General features: G+C 29.7%; 1 non-coding gene across 1 annotated transcript; it reads left to right on the top strand.

Annotated features, from left to right (window-relative positions):
* Window positions 1–23,794: 23,794 nt before the first annotated feature.
* On the top strand, window positions 23,795–23,868 carry TRNAN-GUU (transfer RNA asparagine (anticodon GUU)). Its single transcript has one exon. It is a non-coding gene; the product is annotated as a tRNA-Asn (tRNA).
* The last annotated feature ends 1,916 nt before the right edge of the window (window positions 23,869–25,784 follow it).

Consider the following 25,784-nt stretch of genomic DNA (forward strand, 5'->3'; position numbering starts at 1 on the left):
AAATGTATCAATTGCATGAGAGTGGTGGAAATATTTCTATTATATGATTATTGTGAGTTTAAATGTTAAATAAATGTTTATCAATTATTATTAATTTTGTGTATCCCACCTGACACCTCGCTAGCCCATGCTAGGATGTGTGATAGGTAGGGATTTAGTTACTGAGACGTTGTCTTACTCCCGTTGCTTTACCATTTTCAGGAAACAATACGTTAGCAGGACCTTCAGGGAAGACTCTTGAGGCTCAATAGCTGTAGCTGACAGTGTAGAGCTTTTGGACCTTATTTTATGCAATCTTTTCGTATATTGCCACGTATCAGAACTGTATTCATTTGGGACTTATTTTACCTTCTCATATTTTTATGTCGTTTGACTTAGTGAACATATTATACCTTCTATCTTTGGCTTATCTTGTCTGAACATTAGACTAGAGTGCTGGTAGTGGGCCCGATGACTTTAGATTGCATGTGATGGAATTATTGTGGATCCACGATGTGCTGATGGCAATTTTTGCAAGTTTAGTTGTTGCTAGTATTGACTAATATAGTCAAATCTAAATTGTTATTATAATTCATCATTCAGAGGCGTATTGTTTTATAACCATGTTTGCCATGATTATAAATATAAGTCATTCTTTTTCTAACCATGATAGCCTTAATTAAGGTCGAATGCTTTTCTATCATGGTTAGCCCCTTAGTGATGTGATTGCTCTTAAATAACCATGATAGGGTATATTTACTAGTTTTAGTCCTTTCTATCATGGTTAGTTCTGGTTAGTAAGTGGTGGTGTAACAGGAGGGAAGGAATTGAGAAAGATGCTTATGGTGTATTAGAAAAAACATATCATATTAATTAATTTAACTAACATCCTTAATCTACTCAAATTATTTAATTAGGTCTTATATTAGGGACTAAGGGACTGGAAGAGTGCTTTGTTTTGCAGCCTGTTATTCTGTATTTTTCATTTTTTTTATAACTAGGTTTTTTTTTATTATACTTGTATGAACTCAATTTTTTTTTTTTTCACTTTGGATCTTCATTAACTTAGGCATTGGATTGCTTATACTAAGAACTCCATTTAATTTTTTTTGCACCAAAACTCCATTCAAGTTAATTGCAACTTGAATGAGAGAAAAGGTTTTAGTGATATTCCTAATATTTTACAATTACTATCATGACAACTTGTTATTATAATAAAATAAAAAATAAAATTAAATGTGATAATTTTTTTTTGGCCTGATAAATATGACATATTGAAAGGCCGAAGTTGTAATACATAAAGGCCAAAAAAAGTTGTAATACATAAATTTTTCATGCGTGATGTTTAAATTTTCTCTGTATATTAAAAATGATTAAAATTATTTTTATTCCAAAAATATTTATGGAGGATTGATGAACATCATAAAAATGGTCTTGTATTGGGAACTGGAGGTGTACTTTGTTTTGTGGCTTATTATTCTGTATTTTTCATTTTTTTGATAACTAGTTTTTTTTTAATTATACTTGTATGAACTCTCAATTTTTTTCACTTTGGATCTTCATTAACTTAGGCATTGGACCGCTTATGCTAAGAACTCCATTTAATTTTTTTTTGCACCAAAACTCCATTTAAGTTAATTGCAACTTGAATGAGAGAAAAGTTTTTAATGATATTCTTAATATTTTACAATTACTATTATGACAACTTGTTATTATAATAAAATAAAATTAAATATGACATATTGAAAGGCCAAAGTTGTAATAAATAAAATTTTCATACTTGATGTTTAAATTTTCTCTGTATATTAAAAATTATTAAAGTTTTTTTATTCCAAAAATATTTATGAAGGATTGATGAACATCATAAAAATGGTTTAGTCCAATGTACTCTAATTTCAAAATTGGAGCTACTTATATATACACTCACATATACTTAATATAAAAGCTAAATAACTAATTTACAAATACTAAAAAAATTAATTAGTTATTTGTAAAAAATGTATACTGGTTTTTCTAAAACAATCTTTTTAATCATTTGCATTAGAAGTTGGAGCTGCTCCTTGATAAAAATCCTCTTAGCATGTGTAATCAATATAAACTAGTTTGGGAAAAAATTATAAATTTGAAAAAAAATGAATTGATATTTTATATTTAGAACAAATAAAACCCCTTACCTAGCTCATATATTCATGACAGGAGGAATTACAAATTTGGGAGATAAGATAAATTGAATTCTTACTTTCAAAACAAAAACTAACTGTTTAACTACCATATTTAGGATAAAAGAATATAAAAATTTTATTCTTAAATGTAATAGATGTGTAAAGATAATGGTGATGGTCATGTGATTGTGAGTGATTAATGTCAAAAGGCAATACAATTAATAATATTTGCCGTGAGTGCAAATGTTGAAGAAAAGACACCTTATTAGCTTTGTGCTTTTGCTGGTCCACCATTTTACTAACCAACTTGGTCAACTTTTCTTCTGCTTGGTGCACTCCCATCACCTGCTTAATCTGTACAATCTCCATCCATTCCCACTAGTACAAGAAGAAAAGGTGTATATGATTAAATCCTTTGTAATACATGAAATCATTACAAATCTAAATTAGCCAAGAATACCAAAAATTTCATTCATTCTTAATTATAAGATTTAGTTTTGAAATTTAAGAATACCAAGAAAGCAGTACTTGAGTTAATTGGTTGATTTTTTTTTTTCCTTCTTTCCAATTTTACCTTTAATTAATTAAATGCAATGATTTACACACTTTCAAATGCTATTTTAGTATGGTTTAATTATTTATTGAGGGTATATGTAGAAACATATCGTTTTTGGGTGAAAATTAGGGGCGCAAAAGCCCACTCATGGAAGCATATTCTAACACTTTCAAGGATTGCAAAGGGTCTTGTAAAAATAATATTATAGCCTATAGTCTATGACATATATAAAAAATTTTTAAGCAAAGAATTGTGAGTTTAATTCCGCGTACACCTCAAATTGTTAGTACTTACCCTTTATATGAAAAAGAAGAAACGTGCATGACGTAGAAGCCATCCAAGACTTTTTAACTGGAAAACAAAAAAGAACAAGAAGAAGAAAGACATTATGCTCTCTGTCTTTATATATAAGAAAAAAGTGACCACTTATTAAGAAGAGCTGTTAAAAGTAATTATTTCTTTTAATTGTGTAATAAATTAATTTTAGAAATAAAGATGATTTATCAAAAGACCATCATTTAAACTTTTGTTAAGCATTTAAGGTTGTAATATGTCATATTTTATATTACTAAGACCAAGATGGTAGGATTATATGATTAAAAATAGTATATCTTATAAAATTAAAAATTTAAAGTAAATGCTTATGTAGATATAAAATTATATTTTTTTTAATATTCCTGCATAATTAATTACAATAATATGAGACAGAATCCTATGAGATAAAAATGTAAGAATTAAGCAAGAGATATTTTTTCTTTTCAAAAGGAGTAACATAAGTCTCGTCTCTGTAAATCCTTATTTTGCAAAAAAAAAAAAAAAGTTTTTTCATAAACATTTATTAAAAGAAAGCGTAGATATCTTTCTATTAGAGGTAATTATATTCTTGGCACTGTCTGGCACTACATGTGGATACCTTTCTCAGTAAGGATTCGAATATTGATTCGTCATGTTATGGGGAGCTAACACCTTCTACTAAACTCAATCCTAATTGGTAAGTTCTAATCTTTGTATGCAAGTCTTACATACATATGACACACCCACTACATTTTTTTATCACATTAAATTTTAAAAAATAAATTATATATATAAAAACATATAGATTATTGCACAAGATCATAGCACTGCCTCAAAAAGTCCAAACTATATCCATACATACTCAAACTAATCTCTTCCTCCTTTTTCTTGGTCATAATGGGCCTCGTCCCTTTGATTAAACAACTCAACAAAATCATAAAAGATGAAACGTTGGATCAGATCAATCATGCAAACCTTTTTTGTTTTAATTATAAATCCTTTTATTTATTTGTTTGTTTACTTATTCAAGTTGACATGCATTCCCAACTTCATACCAACTAGAATGGTTACAAAGTGTTATTAATGAGATTTTTATTTGGACTACACATACAGATCCTTCATTTTTTTTTCATTTATTATTTTTAACTCAGGCTTCTTAAAAAAAAAAAAAAAAAGAGGAGAGCTGTATTAGACTCTTGGTTTTTGTAAAATAGATCAAAAGTATTAACTTCGTTTTTTTATTTATATTTTTAAGAATCGAACTTTTAAGAAAACGGAATATTATTCCATGGTAGGTCTACATAATTGATAAATCATAGCTTAATAGAAAAAGGACACAAAAGAGGTATCCAATCTGATTCATTTCTTATGATTCCATTCATTTGACCATACTCACATATATATACTAGAATATCCAATTATCCTTTAACTCGTCATGATGATCATTTGTGCAAGTTTAAGATAAAATTGACGTTGTGAAGTGGGTAAATATTAATAATCATAAAAAGTTCAAAAGTGAAAAACTTTAATTTGTTTCACCAAAGTCATACTCTGTGACCTTTAACATTTTCCCTTTCCTTCTCTCATTTTTTTCCCCTTTCTTTTATCGTTTGGTAAGCCATCATTGTCTCTCTGCTTTGCATCTATGTTCCATTGGAGGAAGAGAAATCAATTATCAAAAGCTGAAGACACAGAGACGGACAAAGAATGAAACAAAGAAAGAAAGAAAGAAAAATTAAAGAAGGAAGAAGAAGAAAAGATAAAAATGAAGTCGTTTTGGTTATATTAAATTCATTAACATAACAACGAAAAAGCAAATTAAAATACATATCATTGATGGGTGTAAGTGATGCATGCCAAGCAGCATCATTAATACTAACAACAAACTAATTATAAGTCCCTCCCTCTAATCTTTCTCTCTCTAGAAAGATCAAAACCCTTCGGAAACATGAAATATAGTCCCAAAAATCCAAACTTTGAGCCAAACCCACCTCACAAATCCATAGCTATAACCTCGTATGCATCTCTTACATCCCATGCTTTGATCAGAAAATAAAAACAGAAGAGAAAGTGGAACCAGTGGCTAAACGGTAATAAAACACAAGAACCAGGGTTAAACAAGGAATTAAAAGAAAATTAAGAACCTAAGAGACTAAAGTTAAAGAGATAAAATTCGGACCGCTACCCTCAATTCCCCGCAATGCAATAATAACGATCTCCCAATTCTGCCCCTCTCTCTTTCTATCTCGGTGGAGGGCTAGAAGCTCGGGAGAGCGTAATTGCAAAGCCTTTTTGTTGCTGTGCTTGTGTTGGCTTCTTTTGATATCACCGCCGCCGCCGTCTCCGGCGGGCATAACTTCCTTCACCGTCACCTCCTCCGCCAGCACAGCCACCGGGACTGTGGAAGACACCGTTTTGGCTACGATTCATCTTCAAGAAGATGAAGACAGTTAGCTAAGGTAGGGAAAGAGAGTAGGAGGAGGAAGAAGAAGAAGAGAAGAGTATGATGAGCACGCATATGGCCAAGGAAGGGGACATGGTGGGTCGTATATAAAGGCAAGGTTTTTAGCTTTTCGTTCCTTAGTTTTATTTTTTTAATTAAGAAAAAAAAAGATGGTTAGATTGGTCATCTGATATAATATTATGGGTAGAGTAGTTTTTTAAAAGAAAAATAGATATTATTTTATTATAAAAATATATTCATATTTTTCTATTTTTAAGAAAAATTTATGATCAATTTAAAACATTTTTTATTTTAATAAAATTATTGAACATGGTCAAAAAATTACAAGTAGTTGGTAAAAAAATTACAAGGTAAGTAGTTCATAAAAATTCTTTTAAATTTAATCAATAGACTAGTGCATTTTTTGTTAAAATATATTAATTTTATTGTGGATTTTTATTGAAGTTATATGTAGTTTCTTTTGTTTCAAAAAACAGCAAAAAAAAAAATCTTATTAAATTGCGTAGAACTTTTATATCATGTATTTAAGTTCAATGAGATTATTTTTGAAACAAAAATTATATTACAATTTTTTAAAAAAATTATTGAAGAGAAACATTTTTCTCTTTTTAGACATGAGCTAATTCCAAATAAATTTTTCTGTGATTTAAAATTGATGTGACCTGAGTAAAAATGAAAAAGAGTTAAGTAATTTATTCATATATTTAAATAAAGAAAAGAAAGAGAGAGTATTTTGGTGTTATTTGTTGGAAAAAGAGAAAGAGAGGTGGGGGAAATAAGATTAAGAAGCAAGGAGGCGAGGAGGGCATGTTTGTGGGGAATGGTAAAAACTCCACTAACTCGGATTCCAAGGCTCTTGGAATTTTCGTGGTCATACATTTTATATTTTTAATATTTATTAATATTAATATTAATATTTTGATTTGATGGGTTAGGAGAGGGAAAAATAGTGAGAGAGGGAGGGAAGGAAGGAAAACAAATGGGAGAAGGAATAGGGAAGGATTACTAAGCTCAATACAGGAAGAAAGAGCTTTTTATGGGCAACTTTTTGGATTCATTAGCCCTATTATTGAGAGAGAGACTCTTTTGTATTGTATATGCGTTTGCCACTTAGTGGGCATTAGCCTTATTGGTTCCTGTGAACTCTCTGCCATATGGTCCAATCCCTCCATCCTTGACCCTACCCTCATATTCTTCATTCTTCCCTTTTCTTCTGCATCATTGAGTAATCAACACCATCTACTTCCCTCTCACCCAAATTGCCAAATTATATTGTCTATGTATTTACAATTGAAAGTTATGTATAACACGACAAGAAACTTCACATCACAAGATGTATATATTCAGGTTAAATGATTGACAAATTGAGTGGTGGCGTGTATATTTGGTTTTAAAGTTTGTAAAACGGATATTTGCTGAATTAACTTTGATTTGTGTTTATAATAAAAAGGAAAAATTAATCTTTTAGTCCCTATAGTTTTCACTCATTTGTAACTCAATCCTTATACTTTGACTTGGTGCAACTCAGTCCCTCTAGTTTTGACTCGGTTGTAACTCGGTTCTTGAAATTTGACTCATTGCAACTCGGTCCCTATAGTTTTAACCATTTTATAATTTAGTCCCTCCTTTTATTAGATATATAATTTTACTTTTCAAAAACACAAGGACTAAATTATAAAATAGACAAAACTATAGGGACTGAGTTACAGAGAGTCAAACTTTAAGAACTGAGTTACAACCGAGTCAAAACTAGAGAGACTGAGTTGCACCAAGTCAAAATATAAGGATTGAGTTACAAATGAGTGAAAACTATAGGGACTAAAAGATTAATTTTTCCTAATAAAAACTAGCCAAACAATAGTTTAGTGACATTTGTCTTTCTAAAAATTCTTTTGATGTATAAAAGTGGAATAATTCCAATGGAGGCTTCATGTCCTAACGTGTCAAATTAATCTATTAGCATCATCTCAAAGTTCGATAAATGAGAAAGCCTTGAAAGAGAAACTTAACCCATGATGGAATTCTCTCGAATCTGAACAAGTAATAGCAAATTATGAGTGTAGATAATTCTTTTATACATTGAGTTATATGCATGTAGATTGTTGCTCTAAATTTTATGTCATATGTAAATGAGTCCTCTGGAAAAATACGAACAATTCAGTCACATCAATGAGGATTTTACCTTGTAATAAGAATGAAACCATCCACTTCATTCCTGGGTAATTTGTTTAGGAGGAATTTTTATTTTTATTATTGTAAGTTTGTAACATCATTTTCCACTGAAATGGCATTAATTACTTCACAAAATAATAGAAGCGCTTCCACCTTAATTGGCGGAAGCAATTCAACTGCTGAAAGTACAATTGTAATTACTAGAACACCCTTCCTAAAAGGCCATTACTTAACCCAATATCAACACCTCATTCGCCATCCCTCAATGCAAAGAGAGATGAATTGTATTGGAGTTGACTAAAGACATAACTCAGTCACCATTAATTAGTACTAATCCTTGATATCAATCTCAACTAAGATATTAAAAATGTGCATAAGCTTAACCCATTGTGAAAACCCGAGTTACATGTAAATATCATAAGGCCTTAGAGTAAGGCTACCCTCAAAATTCAAGTGTCAGGGTGCAATTTATCTTGGAATTTTGCTTTTGATTCAATGTCACATTGAAAATTTTAAAACATAACAATGTTGATCCCCCTAATTAAAAAATTAATGTAGGCTATTAAAATATTAACATTAATGTTAATATTTTTAATGGTAAGAGGTAACATTGTTTCATTTTAACACTTCCACAGCATCTTTGAATAAAAAAATTTTTGGTACAACACCATTTCTGAGTGAAAATTTTCCGGATAAATTTAAACCTTAATTCAAAATTTAACTCACATAAACACTCTCTTAAAAAACTCTAATGGCATGTTTGGTTTAATTCCATTTACATTCTGCTGATTCAGATGTTTGGTTGACATATAGTAAAGTAATTCAATATCCTGATTATAGCATATTAGAGCAAATCATGTGGTTCCTATTACATAGCTTTGGCTATACAATCTGGATTCAAGCTTAAAAAAGGTATAATCATCATTAATATTACACTACATTATCTATCATTACATGACTTATAACTGATTCTTTTTGAACCGACACTAAAAGGTGTTTTATTTGATAGTACCATTAGCTTTCCGACCCTAACATACAACATTATACTCCGTGATAGTACATATCCGTGAAATAACAACTCCATGAAGACAACGTTTTAATGATTATGAGCATTGAGAGGACAACGTTTTAAAGCTCAAGAAGCAAACAGGAATGTCCATGATATGCATGCGTGTGGACTTTAGTGCTAAGCAAATTCAACATTTTGAACTATCTAAGCTGTCACAGAGGACAACCTTTTTCTCCAAAACCATACAACTTCTTGGTGTAAAATGAGAAACAAAGACAAATCGGTAAAAAAGGAGACTTGGAAATTCCAACGCGCATGCCTATCTTCTCCCTTTATTCCTTTCTTCATCAATCTTTCTTAACTGCTACAATTGCGAAAGTCCAGTCAAAAACGTTGTACTGCTTCCACGCTCATCAAAATTCCCATTGATTACGCCTAAAAGCGTACACACACACACGCACACACACACGCACACGATGTTCATTTAATGGGTTCACACACACGCGCACATATATATGTCTCAAACTTTTCTTCACATTTCCACGACACCAATTTTCTTGCAACGGAAAATATAAAAGAGAATCCTCCCAAATACTAGCTATCTCCTACTATATGACAGCCTAACAATTTTCCCAATTATTATGTAATAATGATAAGATCATTTCAAAAGGCATAATGATGCTTTCTTTTGTCCTATAGCAAGGCTAGCTAGCAGATAAAGTAATATATTTTAATAAAATTTGTGCATCTAACTAAACATATATAAATATATATGTGTGTATATCTTGCCAGGCCAATGCAAGTTTTACAATCGGTCGATTGAATGGCAACTTTTATGTGTATTTATTCGAATTCTCATGAAATTATTCAAAGTCTTACTTGGGAAGCAGTGGGTACTGACTCCTTTTAGGGTAAATATAGTTTTTCTCATATAATATTTTTGTGAACGACAAGTTGTTTCAATCACAGCTCCACCCATCATACTTGAACGAAATTTTAAGCTCGTATTTGACATTAATTGACATATTTATATATATATATATGCATGTATTTAATTGTATAGAATAAAAAGATGGTACGTTTTCTTTGTGGTTTTTACCATGGCACATGAAAAAAAGAAATTGCAATATTTGGTTATAGAAATAAATATTACCAAAAACTCATTTTCGATATCGTAGAATTGGGATCCAGATCAAAATCCCTTTCCCTCTTTCCTTTTTCTATCAGAATCACATCTCCACCTTAAATAAAAATAGATGGTTCATATTTAATATTTTATAATATTATAATTTAAATAAAAAATAAATTTGAATTATTAAAATTTGACCAGCACAATTCATAACTATAGTATACGAAATAGAAAAATTGTAATTTATAAAATATTTTAATAATAATATGCAATTGTGAATTGTACCTACTTTAAATTTGTTTATTTAATTAGTATTATAAGATTAATTTTATAAAATGTTAAATTTGAAACATTCCTTTTTATCTAAAAATAGAAATGAGATTATAAAAACATAGAGGGAGGGAGGGAGGGAGGGAGGGAGGGGGCGAGGGAGGGATTCTGAGAAAAGAAAAGAAAAACTTAGGTTAAATTTCTTACATCTATTATGTTTAGAATTTCTTACATCTATTATATTGACCATGTATCCTTTTTTATTTCATGTGGATTTATAATTAAATACTATTAAATACTAATATTTTAAAAATAAAACATATCGTCATGTGTGATTAAAGAACCTGACATAACAGAGATAAGAAATTTGATATAAGTACTGCCTTTAGAAAATCTATATCTAGTAGAATTGAGTAGGTATAAGTAGGTAAAACTACTTTCTATTTAGATTATGCAATAATAACTTGGAATGAGTCTCTATTGGCACCATAAATATGACAATGGTAATATCATGCTTGGTAAGATTTGGATGCATATCTCCTTCCTACCATTCTCTCTCTATATATTCACCAAATATGCACACTCACATTTATAATATAAAATTATTGAAAAGGTAAGAGGGAATTGAAAATGGGTGCCAGACAAAGTGAAAATGAAGTGAGGGCACACCACAAAACTAAGGCAAAGAAAAGCATTTGGATCTTGTGAGGAATGATAATAATGGAGTGAGACCAAAGTCATAGTGTACCAAATGGCTGGTAGGATAAAGACAGAGACACATAGAAACATACTTTTGATCATGATGGAGAAAGCTCTGTTTTTGTGCTTGCAAAAATGTGCATTCATATCGCATAGCCCTCTTTCACTTTTATCTTTTTACTATACATTATTTGGCCATCACTATTATTTATATACATAGGTGGCTCTCCAACAAAAGCACTTTAATAAGTCAGCGGTTTTTAGATTCCCCTACAATGCTTTATATCACTTTGAAAAAAAAACATACTTATTACATTAATTCAAGTACTCCTTTGATTCTATTTATAGGGTAGAAAAAGAAGAAATTTTTTAGTCATATTTATAGGGCATTGAGAAAAATTTTTTATAGGGATGTACAATTTTATCCTTTATTTATTATTATGTTGACTTTATTTATATGAAATGTATATTAAATGAAGATAAAGTTAAAAATTTATTGAATTTTAAATGAGATTTAATAAAGTTTAATGTTTTTCTTGATCTGTGTAAAATATGTTAAAAGTGACTTATAAATAAGACTAAAAGAGTAATTCAATAAAAGAAAAAGTCTTAGCAACAAATTTATGCCGTTGCAAAATTCATCATCACAAAACTATACGAATAGATGTTGGTTCTATTGGGATGAGTTATAGCAAGGTATCGCAAATTTAAGTCCGTGGGAATGCATACCCGTGATTAGAATTTAGAAGAGTTACCCCTCAATTGATGAGTCTGATAATACTCAAATGAAATCTAATATTCTTAGATATTACTCCCTCCGTTCCTTATTATAAGAGACATTTGATGCTTATGGCATGTTCCTAAATATAAGAGACACTTACAAGTTGTCTCTATTTTTTTGTGTTGATTTCCTACTTTACCCATATTTATTATTTCCAAGTCACACTCTCTCTCCCTCTCACTTCTCTCTCTTTTAATAATTTAATTGTTCTCTCTCATGCTCTCTCTCCTTATTAATGAGGGCATTTTTGGAAAAAAATATACTTTTTACACATTAATTGTTCTTAACTAATTTTAACTGTTTTTTTATTAACGTACTTCGATTATTTGTCTCCTATAATAAAGAACGGAGGGAGTACATAGCTATATTAAAAAAAGAAAAAAAAAAGAATTACTATGAGGTTTCCAAGAAAGAATATAATTCGTCCTAATAACAAGTAAGAATTACTAAATTGTTTAGTTGTTGTGAAACTTTTAGTGACTACATTCCTTTGTTAAGACTTTATAATAATTCTTCCTATAAAAAAAATCTTTACAAAGTTAATTTGTAACAGTTTTTCTTTATTTTTGTTACAAATTTCAGTCTCAAACTCTAATAATAATTTAATTTATTGATTTTTATCATCTTGTCAAGTAGTTGAGGTACTCTTTTTGATTTTAAACATAAGATTTTTTAAAATCATTCATATAGTTTAAAAAAATAGTTGAGATGATTATTTATAATTAATATGCATAGAAATTGTGACTCTTTTTCAAAAATATCCCTACCATTTAATTATTAGAATCTAATATATAGAGATAAAGAATACCCAATAAATAGGCCTTATATTTTTAGAATTAGAGAGAGTAGATTTTGAGAATACTCCTTGTCCTTGAAACATCATTTTACCTTATTTTTTTTTCAATCTTTGTTGGATCACGTAGGCTTTTGAAAATTAATCAAACAAAATTTAGTATTTCATCATTTAAAAGATAACGACGCTTGGAAAAGTCTTTATTCTTACGATTAATCTTAGAATATAATATTAGCAAATAGCTATAGGATAGGTGGGCTCTTATTTATATCATGTCACATATTTTGTCAAGTGATTGTGATTGTACCTGGTTCGGCATGTCATTTTGATTTGATGATCAAATGACTGAACGAAAAAAATTATTGTTTTAAATACTAATAACTTAATAACTGAATGATATTTTAATGGTTAATCCACTGTATGATCACTTACTATCTTGGTTTTTTTTTCAAAGGAATATATTACTATTTGAATCCAGCATTCAATTATATGATATATAATCTTCCACAAGTTTACTTATTATATATAAATAGTTCCTTTAATTTATCTTCATAAAATGTTATAAATTAAGAGAGAAGCATGGCTTGATCTATTCTCTAATATACTTTTGGACAATTAATTTTTAGATTAGAGACTTAATTTTGACCAATTTTCTCTCTCTTTTTTAATTTTAAAAGATAAGAATATGATTACTATAATTGTTAACCTTTTATTATATACGTACTAATTTATGTTTATATTGGGAGAAGGAGAACCACCCTTAATTAAATTTGATAATGTTTAAACTAACTTGATAGTATATAAAAATATCAAAATATATAGGTAGTTAAAAAGTAAAATATTGTTTTAGATTTTTTTTATTTAATTCAAAATAAAAAACACACTGTAGAACATAGAACATAGGATCCACAATTCCATATCCATAAAAAGGTGGAAGAGTGACGAGGACAAAAAGCAGGGAATGTCTTCTTGCCCCTCGATGCCTAACTCCAAGTTAACATTTAAATAATTTATTTCTTGGGCCACTAATATTTAAATAATTTCAAATGTAAAGTTCAATAACAAAATTATTTAATTACTAAAGTTGAGCTCAAGATTGAGAGTATATATCCCACGCACTGTTTTTGTTTGGTTTGATTTATTTTAAATAATTTATGTAAAAGTGATTTAATTTATCTCATAAAGATAAAAGTAATTTTTAGAAACTAAACCAAACTATCAGACTGACGTGACGGACTTTACTTCTTTTGAGTTCTGACTAACAAACATGTTTTTTTTAAAAAAATTGTTTTTGTAGACAAGGAAAAAAAGCCCATGAATCGAGTTATCATAAAGAACTAGAATCGATGTGAAAACTTAAATAATATTTATAAAAATAGTTTAAGAAAATAAAATTATTTTCTTAAGTCATTATAAGGCTAAATAAATTAGGTCCAGGAGTGCAGTGGTGGCCACCCCAAGTGTGGCTCATAAATATTGTTTGTTTTGGTGTAGCTGTAGCCACTTCACAGTTTTGTTTCCCTAAGTATAGCTATAGCCACCCAGAAAACGAGTTTACTAGATAGAGGTATTTGTATCCATATAAGGCATGTTTCGTTCCCATCTCCAACCGATGTGAGACTTCATATTAACTCCTCACAATTTAACAAATCAAAATTTGAATATGTACCGGAAGCGATGCACATATTTATTGCCTCACAATATCTTGAATATAATCATCTCCAACAGAAGGATGTATATGCCTAATAAAAAAAAAACTAAATTCTTATGAGATTGCATCAAATGTTCTAGGGAGAAATTATTATAAAGCTCTAAAAAATTAATTACTTAAAAGTTTGATAAGATTAAAAAAATCATGCAATGAAAAGTTTTAGTATAAAAAATAATGATGAACTTTTATTAGTTATTTGTCATTAAACTATTTTAGTGATCAAATCTTTTTTTCAGTCCTCAAAGCTTTATTTTTTCCCTAATAAATACCGAATAACATTACCTTAGCAGAAAATACAAGCAAAAACAATCGTAGCTTTATTTTCAATCCTTTTCAAGTGTTTGGTAATTTCGTATTTCCTTTTGTTTGGATAAATTGATAAAATACGTGGTTTTAATCCGACGGTGATTACTAGTTGACTTCGGAAGGTAAGGTAATGATAACGTGGGACCCATCGTCAGCATGACTTCACCACGTTTGATTTCGGGTGTGTTTGGATGAAACCAAACCGTGGTTTGGAAAAGTGATTCTAGAGAATAGATTCTGAAAAAAATAGATTCTGTGAAGAATAGATTTTGTAAAAAAGTGATTCTGAGAAGTGAGAGTGTTTGGATAGTTGTTATCAGAAGCACTTTTTATATATACAAATTACTAAAAAAAGACATAAGTTAATATGATAATTACAGAAAAAATAGATTTTATGATATATTTTAATTTGAAGAAATAAAATTGTTAATAATATGTTTTTTACCAACATAATTAATAATACATAAGATAATATAATTAATAAATAATTAATGTCTATATATATTTATAAAATATAAGATTAAATATATTTATAAAAAAATATGTTTATAAAAAAAATAACAAGATACATATCATATAGGTCCACACACTCTCCCTTTTTTCTCCAAAAGCAAAAAAATTTTGCTTTTTCCAAAACCATGGTTTTGGAGTCAAAACCATGGTTTTGACCCAAAACCATGGTTTTGGTTTTTGGAGAGGCTGTTTGGGTAGCATTTTCCCCAAACCATGGTTTGGGTCCCCAAATCATGGTTTGGGGTGCTATCCAAACAGAGCCTTCGTCGGAAAGGAAATCTTGTGCAGATTCTATACGTGTACATCCTCTTTGTATTAAAGTGAAATTAAGTGATATTTTAAATTTGAATACTAATCTTAAATATAAAAATTAATTAACTAATTTGAATAAATTAAAAAAATATACTGGGTTAGTTATTTGTAATAAATATGTGTTATTTTTTCTAAAATATTTTTGCCAATCAAGTTTATTGGCTAAAAATAATATTATTAGAAAGATTATCTTGAAAAAAAATTAATAAATATAAATGACAAAATGAATTCGGATCTTATATTTAAAATTAAAATAATAGTCAAACGATATCTTATATTAAAGACATGAAGTAGTATTAAGCTTGATTATGATGTAATTTGTACAGATAGCAATTATTTTTGACAATATTTGATATCTGAAATTATATTTGGCTCGAATTAATCGAAATTCACATTAAGTTAAATTTTAATAAACTCAAATTCAAAATACTATACTTAAATGATCATAGCTTTTTTATTAAGACTAACCTTTGTTGATACTTAACAAATAAATAATTTATAATTTTTTTTTGCCAGAAACAATTTATAAAAATTGATCTTTGGAAAAATAAAAAGATGAATCTGCAGGGAAATCATACGGCTCGGATGCACTGCAAATCCCATAAAATAATGAAAACCGTCCGATTATACAAAAAAAATAATAACCGTCCGTTTTGATTGATGGCCCGAGTATTATACATCAGCAGTACCTCATAAAACGTCATCAACCCGCAAATTTTTTTTTTTTGATGGCTGGGTCGGGACTGCATCAAACTAAGTCCCAATCACGTGCTAGGGCCAATAATTTTTTATTGAACCAACAACCAAAAAAAAAACGCTAAATAAAAATTTAAGTTATATTTTTCTTACATTTCTTGGGAAAGTGTTGAGCTCAACGAGGCATGAAAAATCTTACCATATTTAGAATTTTTTTTCCCGAAACAAATTGGCTCAACTCTCAAGTTTTCATTGAAACTCAAATCAATAGCAATGATAATTTTCATTGTATGATTACTACTATTTTGAAATTTTACTGTGAGCGTTGGCAAAAAAATTTTTTTATTAAATTGTGGCAAGAAAATATATTGGGTTTTATTCCTTCTGATCTTATTTATAAGTTTTAGATTTGAAGAGAAATATGACTCATTTTATAAGCTTGTCTAAATATTTATTACATTTCTCCAATTTTATCACACACTCTCTCATTTTTTTAATACATTTTTTCACATTTTTATTATTTATTATCTCTCTCACTTACTCATTTTATAAATAAGAACATATTAAAAAATAATATATTTTTATCTATTTATTGCTTTTAACTAAATTTTTATTATATGTAAATTAGTTATTTAAAATTTACAATGAAAATGTGTGGGGAGTATTTTATTTTAAGGGTGACTCTACTTATATAATTTTATTCTAGTTAGATTGTATTGTAGGACTTCTGACAAAAAAAAAAAAAGATTGTATTGTAGGACGTTATCAACACGTTTCACAAAAATTAAATCCAGAAAATTCTCAAATCGCATATTCATTGACCCTAATTAGAAGATTTAATAATTTTTAAATTTATTCTTAGTGTACATATTTTAAAAAATTAATAATCTACATGACAATAAATTATACATAAAATTATAAACAATAAATTATACATAAAATTATACTATATTCATCTAATAAATTTAATGAAATGAATTATATTAAAAAAACACTCTCTCAATATCTTACAAATAAAATCAGTTTTTTCTCGATAGTCATATGGTAGTATTTTACTTTAATGAAAATAGTAGAGCAAAAAAATGAACAATGATTGGATACTCAACGTAGTGGGAAAAGCGGAATTGGCAATGTCTGAGGAATGGTGGACAGAGAGCGGCGCGTGAGGCCTCGAGAGTGGGGCGGAGTCAACAAGTTGGGACCCACAAGGGGGAGGCGCATTTCAGCCGTTTCAAGCTTTCCTTGCGGCAGCGCATTGGATCCCGCATGCGCGACCCTCCACTTTTGTTCCCCTTTTTACCATTCCCATATAGCCAATATTCCCCATTTGTTGCTTAGTAAATTTTTTTTTTTTTTTGAGCTGAGCTGCTTAGTACTAATTTGGACTTTTTTTGGTTTTGTTGTTCTTTTTTTCTTTTTTTTTTTCTTTTTCCTCTTTTCAATATTTGACTTGTGGTTGTGGCTTTCTATGATATTGATAATCACGTGAAAATTAGAATGGGTCTGGGTTCTTCTTTTTTTTGTTTCTTTCTTGGGATGGGTTTGGGTTCTTTGATCTTTGTGTTTCGGGATTAATAGTTTCATCAGTGCGTACTCAAATGACCCCATCATGGTACCCAAATAAAAAAACAAAAAGAGAAAAGAAAAGAACCCATCATTTAGCAGAACCCAATACACATTATGTTAGAGCAATCCATATGAATACATATATTTATCCAAAATGCCACATGGTATTCTACACTTATCAGAGTAACAACAGAAGATGTATAAATGTCTCTCCTCATGTTAGATGATTCAAAGAAGCAATTCACAGTGCTCATGATTTAGATCTGGACTAAAACAATTGAAATCATAGCAACCTGTTAATAGGAAGAATGTTAGGATTTTTCTAATTGGAACGTGGACATAGTGATAGAACTGATAAAAGCAGCTACCAGTCGAAGAACCTTCAAAAATAGTAAATTAGATTTTCTCTCTATTCACTCACTTAGTTTGTCATAAAAAACTTAACCCACCATCAATATCAAGAAATAACTAAAAAAGAACTGAGTCTAAAACCATACCTGAACTGAGCTTAACTGACTAACGGGCCGCACTTAGAATATTTTACTTAAAACAAAATATAATATAATATAATATTAAAATATCTTACATTCTCCCACTTGACCCGTGCATTATATGTCAGTTGACATGTCATGATTAATTAAGGCAATACTACTAGAATCATGAGGATAAATCCCCTTAAATCGAATGTTACCTTGCATGCACTACAACTAGCATCACTTAATGTGTTCTAACTTTATGAATAAATCTTAAATGTTTATTTGGTTTCAACATAAATGTTTGTTAATCCTACATGATTTAGGTACCAAACTTGATATAAACAAACCACAATTTGAATTTCATCACTTGATAATGTCTCATCTAGATCACCGAAATGTGATTTATTTTTTATGAGACATTGATCCTTTGATCTTTCTAATAGCATGTTTCTTTACTCAAAGAATCTATGTTTTTTGTGTTTTATGACATATTAGTCATGTAACAAACACCCTTAGAATGGGTTTGAAGTTAATTCAATAATTCAAAACTCTATGATGAAATTCATTAATCAACAATACAACAACTTACCTCTATGAATGATTAGAAGAGACATTCTATTATGGAAGTAAACAACCAGTGATTGTTTAACAATTTTGCACTCCTTCACGGTACAACTTGTTCAACAAGCATGAATGTGTATCACAATGTTAACAATTAGTTGCTAACTCATCTAGATAAACTGAACAATCACAATCATTCAAGAAAAATTGACTCTCGTGTATGTAAAGCATGATACTTAACATATATTTAATAATATATTTCACAAATTGCTTGTTATGTACATATTTAAATAAGACTTTGCCTTAGCAATTAACTCAGAAGGAATATTCATTATCTTCTTTACATGATAATCATATTAGAGACATGTAGACAATATGACCATATCCTCATATCAAGTGTGTTACACATGACAAATGTCATCTATTCACAGATATTTAAATGTTTGTGATCATAGGCTACTTATGATAATCTCAAGTATTTTGAAAATAATCTATGTATGTATTCTAAAAGAATACTCGCATCTAAACCAATTATATTACATCTTTTGAACAATGACCATCTTGTTATTTGTAACATCTTGAGTTGTTAAACATGAGCGATATATGGATCATTCATATGCAAATTATAGATGAACCAACTTCCACTAATCAAGTGATACAAATAAGACCATGATATTCCCAACTTGATCATGTATGTGATTATATCATGATATATTAATTATCACTATTGTAATATTTGCTCATGGACTAAATTCCCTTTGTATCAGCTATTTAACCTCTTTCACTAATTTATATATCCTTTCTTATGTCAAAAATGAAAAGATTCTAATAATATTTCAAATCAATGTAAACATTAGCATTATGAAGATATGGCGGGAACTATTCATTAATATAGGAGGTAATATCTCACTATAATGAGTTCCCTCTCTCCATAGAGAATCTTTAACAAACAATATTCTTTTATATTACCTAGTATTGCACACTAACAGCTATACAAATATCCAAATTTTATTGTTTACCTTGGGATCTCGCATATCTATCATAAAATAATGTTTTTACTTGAAATATGAAATTAAGGTCATACTTAGTATTTATATTCTAGTTGAATACCTTTATGTACATCAAGTAGTCATTGCGAATTACCAAATTTCAATCACTATTAATCTTAACTTAATCTGTTGATAAGATTGAAGTTGCAAAAAAAGAGTATCACCAATCAATTTTAAGATATCCCTTATTTATATTCAGATACTCCTTGAAAAATTGATGGAATTCTTAATCTTGATACTCCTAATTTTAAGCATGATCAATTGTGAATCTAAGAACTTCATGATGGTTTTACATTCACCTTAATAAGGTGAGTGCCATATGAAACCAATGTTCTATCATAATTAGAGGTTGTTCTTTATATGTGATCACTCTTAATTAGTTTGACCACTCTAACTAATTATGGAAATCATAATAAATTTGGCATTCCTAAGAAATGCTACATCAAAATATGATGGACAAAACCCTTGAATGCTTGAGACTTTTATTTATTTGCATCAAGATATAGAATGCAAGTCTCAAGAAATATTTTCCTTCTACACTCTTTTCTTCATAAAACAATTTTTACAAGTATATATAATAAGTTGAGCTTCCAATCTTTTAGATTTTCAAAAGAACTTAAATACAAATTATGTTGAAATCTCATTTAAAATATACATAATTGTCTTGAGTGTGTACCCCAGAAGGAAAAACAAATTATAAACCTTATTGCTTCATATGTCTATTGATACTATGTTTCCTCTTTCTTAGTAATATCACCTAGTGATTTCTTGTATGAAGGAACTTAACATATAGACTAGGTTATTGTTCATCAACGATGTACTCATCATTTCATTTATCTTTCCTGTTGATTGCTTAAAACTAATTTAAGTAATACTTTATTCAACCCAACACTGTTTTTGGAAATAAAACAATATTTGCCCAAAAATTGATTTTCCAGAAATAAATTGAATAAATAAATGGCCCAAACAAGTTTGTGAAATTAAACAAATTTTGCTCCAAAAGGTGGCATAGAGCGTCACGGTTTTACAAAAGCAAGAGAGTAAATAAACCAACGGGAGTTGGGTCTAGTGGAAGGAGTTAGTCTCTCAAAACGTGGTGAACCAAAGTTCGAATCTCTGCTAGGAGAGGTACCCACATTTAGTACCTGATAGTGTCTCGAATAGGATTGCCTTCAATAGAAGGATACCTATGCTTTAGGGAAAAAAACATATGGGCCCAAAAGCTGAACCAAAGTTTAAAAGCTCAAGTTAATGAGTCCAGTTAGGAAAACTCAAAGCCCAAAACAGTTTCTAAAAAAAATGAATAAAAACCCAGAAAAATAAAATATAAAGTATAAAGTATAATCTGGAATTTACCAAAACCAGAAAATTCAAAATTAAAATCTAGAGAGCCCATACTTCATGGCGCAAAAATCCAGAAAAAGAGCACGGAGGTTAAAAAAACAATGGAGAGACCAAATGCAAAATACTGCGTCGTTATTTAAAAACACAACGAAACAGTCCACCAAAACACAAAATAAAACAAAGTCAAGTCCAATCTTCCATGCAGAAATAAAGGATAGAATTCAAAATGACAGGCCCAAATGGGTTCAGCCCATTCAATTAAAATTAGGTGAAACGCACGGTTCCACTAAAGAGCCAACCACGTCGTCTTGGTCCACTGAAGACACCGTCCAGATTTCGAAATGGTGCTTTTTCTTTTTTTTGGATTACCCAGAGTATTCTTTCACCCGAATGATGAAAAACTAATCTCTCGAGATACTATCAGACGCTGTAACGGGAACCCTTCTCAACAGTATTTGCTCCATACACACCGTCTCAAGAATCGAACTCAGAACATGATATTTAAGGTGTCCAAATTCCTTCCACTTGGACCAACATTTATTGGTCGAAATGGTGCGTTTTGATTGTCCTTCCCTCCCCTCGGATCCTATGACCCGACCCGCTTGGACCGTGTGGCCCGTGTTCAGGCCGCCGCAACCCGCAACACCAGATGGCATTTCCTGGCGAATTTCTCGCCAAGAACCGACTGTTTTGACAGGGGCGATTACTAAGGATGATGGTAAACTATTTCAAGACTGACTTTAGCCCAGACAGGCCAAAACGCAAAGTGAAAATTTTCATGTCCAAACCCGCAATAAAAAGGTGCAATGGCGGGCAAACAATATCCGGAATCCGATTTCACCAATGACGCAAAGGAATGGAATCGAACCCTTCATTTTAAGCCCAGAACAAAACGCAAGAACGAGATACTTTTTACCATAAGCTCAACAGCGAAAAGTTTATGAAATGTAGGTGGACGCACACCGAAGCAACAGTATAACAAGGCCCAGCCAAAATGACATCAAAACTCTGATTTTGAAGTCAAACAAACAGGGACTTCGAGGTTTAAAATGACAATTATGAAAATATAATATTCAAGTCCCAAAACTTAGCCAATATTTATATCAAGATGGCCACTGAAGGTTAGTGCAGAACGTTGATAGCTAACTCCCTTTGTTCCTTTTTGGCCAAAAAAAAAAACAAAAGCCTCCCTTTGTTGCTAATAATCCGAAAACGCACGTGTGCGTATATATTTACGATTGAAACAAATGGGGATCGAGAACATGGACACAACGTTTATATAGCTTCTTCCCAAAATATTATTAAATAATAAAAATATATAGACCCTTGCGCATCATATACAAAATTAACAGGCAAAGGGAGATATGAAAGGAGGCTCTAATACTACATGTTTGAATAATCCATATCAACACATATATTTATCCAAAATGTTACATGGTATTCTACACTCATTATCAGAGTAGCAGCAGTAAAAGACTTGTATAAATACCTCGTGCTAAATGATTCGAAAAAGCAATTAACAGTACTCATGATCTAGATCTAGATTAGAATAATTGAAATTTTAGCAACCTGTTAGTAGGAAGAATGTTAAGATTCTTCTAATTAGAAAATTGGCACAATGATAGAACTGATAAGAGCCGTCACCAGTCAAAGAATCCTAAAACATAGTGAATTGGATTTTCTCTCTATTCACTTACTCAGTCTACCATAAATAATTTGGCCCACCATCAAGATTAAGAAATGACTAAAAAAGAACTAATTCTAAACTCTACTTGGACTAGGTCTAACTAACTAATAAGCTACACTCAGGATATTTTAATTAAAACAAAATATAATATAATATTAACATATCTTACACATTATTCTTTTTTTAAACAAAAGAAAAATGAAAAATCATACTTCATCTAATCCCTAATATAAAAGCTAGTTAGGATGTTAGATTTGATATTAAATATAAGATTTTAATTTACTTTATTTTTTATATTTCTTATTTTCTCCGAAACTAAGATTTACCATATTTATAAATTGATATATAATTTCCTACTCATCTAGTCCTATAAATAAAATCTATTTTCTAGTGTAAAATTACACTACAAAATGAGTCTTATATTAATACTAAAAAATAATATATATATATATATGGGTATTTTGAGTATATCATGTTATATTTGTTATAATTATCTAATTTATTTAGTTTATTTAAATTAGTTAAATAATTTTTATATTAAAAAGCGAAAAGAGTATTTTCTTAATGAATCATATAGACATACATAGAATAAAAGAGAGGAACCATATCTCCACATATCCATGCAAGCTGGGATTCAAATGCGAAGACCGAAGTGAAGATTGGTCACAGTACAAAAGGCCTATCATCCTATTTTTTATTAGCAGTCGCCTGTAAGTTATTATCATGTACCTAGAAATACGTTAAATTGTTAAAACTTTTCATCTTTGTCGTTATTAAAAGTTTTTTCTTTCTCTATAATTACAAAACATTATCACTTTCTTTTTTATATTTCTTTCTTTTCCAATGAGAATCAAATAAGATAAAATTAGAAAATAATCATTAAATAATCTTTAAGTAACTTATATTTAGAATAAAAAAAATTTCTCATTAAGTGACTTATAACAATGATCGGATGTAATCACATTAAAACTGGTTTAACCAAATAATCAAAACTCCACTACAACCGTGAAAAGAATGCTCAGACGTTCTATTTTTAGCTATCAAACTTACTAAATCAATGGACACATGGATTATCTCTATGCCTTATACACATTCTTCTAAATTTTGTGCCTGTTAAATCTTCCATTGAATTCATAATCGGATCATGCGATCGTGTTAACCACAAGTGCTGCTAGGCAATAGAAAATTCAATCAAAAGCAAACGGTTTCTTGCATATCAAGAAATTTACTGCAAGTTAATATTTCTCGGGGAGTCATCTGCGCAAGCTGGAATAGCTCAGTTGGTTAGAGCGTGTGGCTGTTAACCACAAGGTCGGAGGTTCAAGCCCTCCTTCTAGCGTATTTCTCTTTTCTTTTGAGCATCACCGTACATGCAGCACTCTTTTTTTTTTAATTTTGTTTGGGCCAACAGATGCAGTACCACTTTAGGGACTTGAATGAAAATTTTTAGGCATCATATTGTAAACAATTTTGCAAATTTAGGGTTGAGCATAACTAAGCAATATTGGGAGAAAAGAGAGATAAAAATTTGTAATTTTAAACAAGGAAAAATATAGGATTTAGTAACTTGTCCAAAGTTATTTATATTCGCATATTCAAAGTGTTTTTTTTTTTTTGAGCTGACGTATATTCTAAGTTAATATATATAGTTTTTCCTTAAAAATTTAATATATGTAGTGATTTTTTTATGGCAAAAAAAAAAAAAACTTCTTAAAAGCAAACCTTAAGCTTTCTTAACTAACCTTACGTTTCTTTGGTTTTTCAAAACAGAAAGGAGAGGCAAATAGTAGCAGCATTATGAGATGAAAGACAAGGAAAAGCATTAAGAAATTATGTTTGTCTTTGACCTGCTAGCATCTAGCCTAAACTAGTAATTGTTTTAGATGCCATTATTAGTTTCCTTCATTGGAATTTTTAATTTTAGTTGTATTTGTCATTGTGATTCCTATAATTTTTTTTTTTTGAAAAAAATATATTTATGCATTCTAATCACTCCTATATGGTGCTAAATGCATACCGACATAGAATGATTTATGCATAAAGTGAAAAATAAAATGCAATGTTATGTCAGGAGAAACATTATTATCAACCCTTTCTGGATATCCATGAACACTACTATGTATCAGCAAAATGTAGCTATCATTCATTTGCGGGAAAGTTGATCAAAATAAGCGTGCGCGCGCACACACATATATATCATATGGGTATGATGCTTAAATATCTTGAAACTATCCATAAAAAAGTACCTAACATTTAGATTTTTTTTTTTATATATGCCGTGGATATTTATTTTGTAACAAAAATACCCTTATGTGATTATGCGATTTAATTAGTGTCTTTAATAATTAAATTTAACAGCGGATAATGATTCAAGGCAAAAATATTACGAAATAAAATTTTTAGAGCATATAAAGGCAAAAAAAACTTTCAAATACTAGGTACTCCTTCGTAGATATTGTCGAGATATTTAAACGTTTTATCCCTATAACATATTAGCCACCAAATCAAAACAGATGAAGACAGAAACAATTGCTTACTTCTAAATGACCAAGAAAACCGACAAGCACCATTTGCTAATCACTTTATGATCAGATTTAACCAAAGTGAGCAGGTTGAGATAATGGAAGTCAAAATCTGTCCTTGGCTTGTTTTACACACTTTAAAACATACTCAGTCATCAAGCTATACTTATAATTATTGTATATCCCTTTCTGACAAAAAACCAACCACATTTAATAGTATATTCCCTTCACTTAAATTTTGTTTGTAATAAGAGAATTTGAACTACAAACTAGGTCTTTATATTAAGAACTGGAAGTAGCACCAAATATGCTTGAAATTAGCTAAAGCCACTAGCTAAAAGGATATCACATTGTAATTCAATAGATATCTTAAATCCTAGAAGCTGAGGAACATATTATAAAACAAAAATGGGCTAACTTAGGACAGAGGCGAGAGCAGTATATAATTTATAAAGATGAATTTAAAATCATTCATTTTCAATAAACGTAAGACCTAATGCTTCTCTTATCGTTATTTTTCACATATTACCTGCCACACGATCAAAAAATGAAAAGAGAACAAGGAATCAAGAAGTGAGCAATATTGCAATTGAGGGAAGGGATTATAAACAAACAAGAGGAGTCCTCGTGATAGCTAAATAAACCAGAAAAATAATGCACGTTGAACATAAAAAGTAAACTCTACCTCTTTCATTCAGCAATTAAGTAATGCAGGCCGAATATACCTCATTCT

The sequence above is a fragment of the Neltuma alba genome, unplaced genomic scaffold (assembly GCF_004799145.2).
Source record: "Neltuma alba isolate B1F8T4 unplaced genomic scaffold, ASM479914v2 tig00011698_pilon, whole genome shotgun sequence".
Classification (NCBI taxonomy): Eukaryota; Viridiplantae; Streptophyta; class Magnoliopsida; order Fabales; family Fabaceae; genus Neltuma; species Neltuma alba.